The 5645-nt window shown below is 36.1% G+C and overlaps 1 long non-coding RNA gene across 1 annotated transcript; it reads right to left on the bottom strand.

Moving 5' to 3' along the window:
* Nucleotides 1-562: 562 nt before the first annotated feature.
* LOC114914240 (uncharacterized) lies at nt 563-5645 on the bottom strand. Its single transcript, XR_003801027.2, has 3 exons — nt 5283-5645; nt 2555-2883; nt 563-969 (listed from the first exon to the last, which is right to left on the bottom strand). It is a non-coding gene; the product is annotated as an uncharacterized lncRNA (long non-coding RNA).

The raw sequence follows: 5645 nt of genomic DNA, 5'->3' as shown, positions 1-5645 counted from the left end.
CTCTTAACAACATTTTTATTTCATGTTTTGAGCTTATTCGGTTACAGCCCAACAATATCTATTTGTTACTTGGTTTCTTTATATAGTGTAACACATCCCTTTTCTTGAATGCTATTTCTTTAGCAAAAATTTTGGAGTACTTCTTAAGCTGTGAAATATTTCATTTGCCAAATTTATGTTGATATAAGTGCTTCCTGCTAACAAATTCAAGAGGCATGTGAAGGTGGCTATAAGAAACCAAAATAATCATATTTTCTTGGAGAGTGGGATAGGTCTTTATAAACTAGTGAAAAGGTTGAAGAATATACATCTCCACTCATTAGATAAACTGATTGAAGAGAAGATTGGCTTTGCAGCTAACTTTCACATATTTGAGGATTGGAAAGGTAAATTACTTTTTTGATTTCCTCTGCAACAGTTTTTCACTTTACTTGTTGGTTTCTTGGGCTGAAATGCACCTATCCTTTTTGCCTAGAGTCATTTCAAATGAGCCATGATCTTCTGAAGACAAGCATAAATGGTAAGAAGATCCAATAGAATCAGCCAGAGTGTCATGGCGAGCCTCATTCGATTAGAAGGGCAGTTTGCCTTTAAGAATGAAAGAAAAGTAACTGTATCTAGAATGGCAAAGACAATGTTTGATCTCCTTTGAATCTTTGGATCTTCTTTTGACACGGAATAATGCACTTGATCTATCTTTTTATGGTACAATTAGTATTTCTACTAGATTTAAGTCAAACAATTAGAATTTGCATATATTTAAATTTCTAGGGAGTCAGAATAAACCAAAAACTACACAGGAAGAACCTCATTTGATCTTATATATATTTTATTTCTTAGACTCTGCTGTTTATTATCTGAATATAAATAAACCCATGATCAGGTCAGAGAGAGATCATGTTGTTTCAGTAGTGATCTTAGAAACCTGCACTTCAAGAAGATACACTGCATGCCAAATCCAAGATAAACCTGAAAAATCGATAATTTATTAAATGATAACTTATGGAGAGAGTTCAATAATCTTTTGATAAAGCAACATGAAACCTTAGGCAAGATATTGTAGATTGTGATTGATAATATGAATCCTCAATTTAAAGAATCTACCACAGAAGCATCAATCCTACTACAAGAATAGAATTGTTGTTACTCTAAATCGTGCATATATTTCATGCATGTGTATGTGTTCAGATCATCTGGCATCAACTGAATAATCCACAAAATAATGACATCTGCTTTAGATGATAATATTATGCTAGCATGAGGGTTTGACCTTTGAACAATTCATGATTATAGGTCTGAAAATGCAGTATGAAGAAAAGCACAATAGTCCTAGCAGGTTGGCATGATTAATGCTTAATTAAGGGCCTGGCTGGATGCTACACGTTATCCTGGGGGAGATATGTTTTAATTAGGGTAGAAGAGGAATGGTTCCAAGAGACTGGGGCTACTCGAGCAACAGCCAAACCTAATTATAAGAGAGAGCTAATTCAGTTGTGGAGGTGATTTATCGCATTCCTATTTTTTAGGGATCAACTTTTCATAAAAAAAAAAAAAAAGGGATCAGTTGTCACACTGGCTTCTCCATCCCTTTCAAATGCCTTGCTTTCACCATATCTTTGGAACTAAGTCCTGCCAACAACCTTGTGGGGAAGTTCTATCGCACTGATAGGATCCTCCAACACCAAATAGACCCTAAAGGCAGAGGAAATGCTAGTACAGCATAGTAGAGAATGTGCTATTCCTCTATTTGGAAGTCTTACTGATACATTTCTATTCCATGAATTGTTTTCTGAGATTAATGAACCAACTATTATATATTGCATTTGCTTTGATGGTCAAGAAAGACAATTTGGTATTAAAACCTGTGCAGATAAGTGAGCAAAGGATGCTAGCTTTTTCTTTGCTCTCCAGATTAGATGTTAACTTTTTAACAAATATGTTGTAAAGTTCAGATCATAACTAGGGTACTGTAATGCCACTTTCACTTTGTCACGATCTATACTCTCATATCTGCAATAACAGGTTACCATTATGATCTTGTTAACCTGTTACAATCTATGCGGTATGATCCGTACCCTGGGAATTGTTGAAATTCCGTCATTGCAGATAACAGAAGAGTGGATTTTCAATAAGCAAGAGGCATGATAATTCTCCCACCAGTCTCTCTGTTTTTTCTTTTTAAATTCATTGTAGGTTGAGTTCTTGCAATTCATGAGATCTTGGCTTTTGTGATCGGTAACCAAATTTTCATCATTAAGGACAGTAAAAGGGGAATACAAAAGAAAGCTTGATTAGATGACATTTTTATTTATTGAGCTTGAGTACAACTTATTCCTGCTGTCTACCATTTCCTGTAGTGCAATCTTAACTTTGAAGCAATTTCCTTTCCTGAAGATGAAGCTGTCAGAATTTATTGTCTTACACATTGAGAATTTAAGGTAGAGCATGCAAAACATGATAACTAAGTGCTGTATTTGATGTGCAAAGAGTTTTCAGTCCTTTGAACTTCTAATCTGTATTGAAAGTCCAAAAATGATGATGAAATTCTCTATACCTTTAAAGATTTCCTCAAACGTTCTTCAGCTCCATAGGGCCAGCTATAGAAAGCATTACTGGTTCAGCCCCAAGTATCTTGGTGGAGTTAAACTCTGAGGAGCCAGCTACAGTAGGCATCATTCGTCCAGCTCCAAGTGTTGCCACCGAGGATAGCTTTCCATGTCCTGCTACAGAAGGCAGTAGTAATCCGGATTCAAGTGTTCGCAAGAAATTTAGCTCCTCGGGGTCAGATACCGAAATTGGTGTGGATTCAGTTTCCAGTATGAATGCCAAATTCACCACCGCAATGCCAGATGCAGAAGGTAATATCTATCCAGCTTCAAATGTCTTCAAACAAGGTCGACAGAAGTGTTCAGTGATGGAAAGTAAACCACAATTCAAAAGCAGGACAGCTAAAAGGTAGGTATCTCTCAATTCATTACCTCCCTTGTGGTCTCCATTTCAGACATCAAAGTTTCAACTTTCAACCATATTAACATGGTTAGTTATTTTGAGTTTGACTCAACTCTTGATAACAATGTGGCATTTATTTTTTGATTGATGATATTTATTTTCAATTTAATCTCATGATATTCTTAATTGATGATCTCCTTGGAATGCACTATTTTCTCCTCTTTGATGAGTTATCTCTGTTTATATTATTGCTAGGTTGGGTTTGCCAAAATCCCTTGCTAATGCTTTGCAACAGAAGAATGCTGCTTAAGTTGGTTCCAACAAAAGGTGATATGCTGATATGAGTTGCTCAATTAATGCCATTTTATTGTTTCTATTAAGTTTTCGAGCTGCTTTATTTTGTTCGGGGATCATGATCTGCACTGCTTGATTTTTAAGGAAAATGGTCTACCAGATGGATCTAAATTAGCATACTGTGTGAAGGGGAAGGTTTCTGAATATTTGTAATATTTTTTTCAAGTTGTATCTTTCATAGGAGATAAACCATTTCCCAATAACGAATTTTTTTTTCCTCCCTTCTGCAGGATGTGCTTATAGGTTACAAGTCCAGAAATGGTATATTGTGTAGTTGCTGCAAGACTGAGGTATCTCCGTTGACCTCATGTGAATTGTGGTATGTTTTTGCAGGCACTCCTATCTAAGTGTGATCTCTCAGGTTAGCCCTTCACAATTTGAAGCTCATGCTGGATCAGCAGCAAGACGCCAACCGTGAGTAGATTTTTAGATGTCTTTTCCTTATTTTGATGTACTTATTCTAGGTTGAGAAAATACATTAGATGTACAACTTTTCACTTCAATGGAAATATTTCTATACTTTTGCAGCTATCATCACATAATACTTCTGATGGCTTGTCACTTCATAAGCTGTCAATTTCTTTGTTAAATGGTCAACATTCTACTTCAAAATGCTGGAGTGTATGAGTTGTGGTGATGGAGGTGTATTGATTTCTTGTCACACATGCCTTAACGCCTTTCATGTGGGTATTCTTTCTTTTTTCTAAGAAGTATTAGAACTTCCACTCAATATATGCATACTTATTGAAATATATGCCATACTTATGAAATTGCCACCCAAGCTGATGGCTATCTACATTTGACTTATTTTTTTAAATTCATTTCACAAACTTTGAACATACATACTTACATAGAAACACAAGCAATCATCTAGAATAATACTAGACTTCTTTCCTTCTTTGGAAGGTAGGAAATTCTAGATTATGTTGCAAACTTGCAATAGATATGTATAGAATACAAATAGAGCATGGTGGATAAAATGGAAAGGTGCTCTAGAGGACCTATGTGAATTATGCTTGCTTGTAAGATTTGTGGAAGAAATTTATTCAGCAACAGTAAGGCCAAAAGTGCCGCATTGATCATCATGCTCATAGTCCATATATGAGTCTTTTAGAAATGAAAATTTTTATGGATCTTAAGAAGTGATTTGAAAAACCCCTTTTCAAAGACTTGGCTTTTGATAGCAACCGATGTCAGAGTACAATCAGTATAAACCTAGTTGATGGGATTAGGTTTATTTATGTTTTTGTGTGCCAAGTGATTTGTTTAAGTCAAGGATAGTTTTGGATGGTCTTTGGTTATTTTTCTCTTATAAATCTGCATTTATTTGGATGCAATTCATGAGAACTTCACAAATTAGTTGTTGTAAAGTAGTGCTTACTGAATCATTGACCACAAATACCATCATGGTGTTAAAATGAAAATATTAAGGAGATAAAAATATCAGCCCATTTAAAAGAAAAGAACATAGAATGTTGCCAAGATGCTGGCCATAAAAGAAAGATGATCTGGGTCATTACTTAATCTAGCCAAATACTCTTATCCATGGTTCATTATACCAATGTGTACTGCCCTATTTTGGACAAATTGTACTGTGCCTGTAAGGTACAAATATGGTACTCAGTTTAGATATGGTGCAAGACCTAAACTACCTTTTACCAGGTGGAACCAACTGGTTCTGCCTGGTTTCATCTACACCAATTGGTTCCGCCCTATTTCAAATAGTTGTAAGGAATTTTCTAGCAATCATGCATTAATAAATATGAAAAAGAGGATTGGAAGAGAAGAAAAGATCTAATCTTTTCTTCCTACCTGGCATCAACATGCACAGTGGAATCAAGAGACTTTTCAAAAATCACTTCGAGATCTGATCTTCGGAGTTCATGATTGAAGAAAATCAATACAAGAACATACTCGCAAAGGAACAAGGATTTAAAATAGATTTTATAATAAAAGGAAGATCTCATTTTCTTGCATACCTTTCACCAGTAGATGATCCTTAAACCTTTGGTTCTTCTGAAGCCGTGAAAGTACCTGGCCTCTACAGGTATCTATACGGAGATGGATGGCTGATTAGCAACTTCTTGGCTCTCCGGGGTGCTAGCTTCCTTGCAGAGCCTTTGCTTGACGAAAGAAAGGTTCTCAGCTCCTTGAGAACTACAGCAGGACCAAAGCACCTTTAAGATCTCTCTTGCTGAAATTTGAGCACATAAGAGGAGGAAGAAGGGCTTTGGGGCATGGGGGAGGAGGAGAGGAGGCTTGGGCATGGAGGTTATTGAGGCATGAGAGAGCTCTACAAAATCTTGGGCGGCCACCCTTTTATAGAGGCTCTCAACCCTAGG

Source organism: Elaeis guineensis, chromosome 5, assembly GCF_000442705.2.
Source record: "Elaeis guineensis isolate ETL-2024a chromosome 5, EG11, whole genome shotgun sequence".
In the NCBI taxonomy this organism is placed as follows: Eukaryota; Viridiplantae; Streptophyta; class Magnoliopsida; order Arecales; family Arecaceae; genus Elaeis; species Elaeis guineensis.
This window is presented reverse-complemented; position numbering and strand designations above follow the sequence as displayed.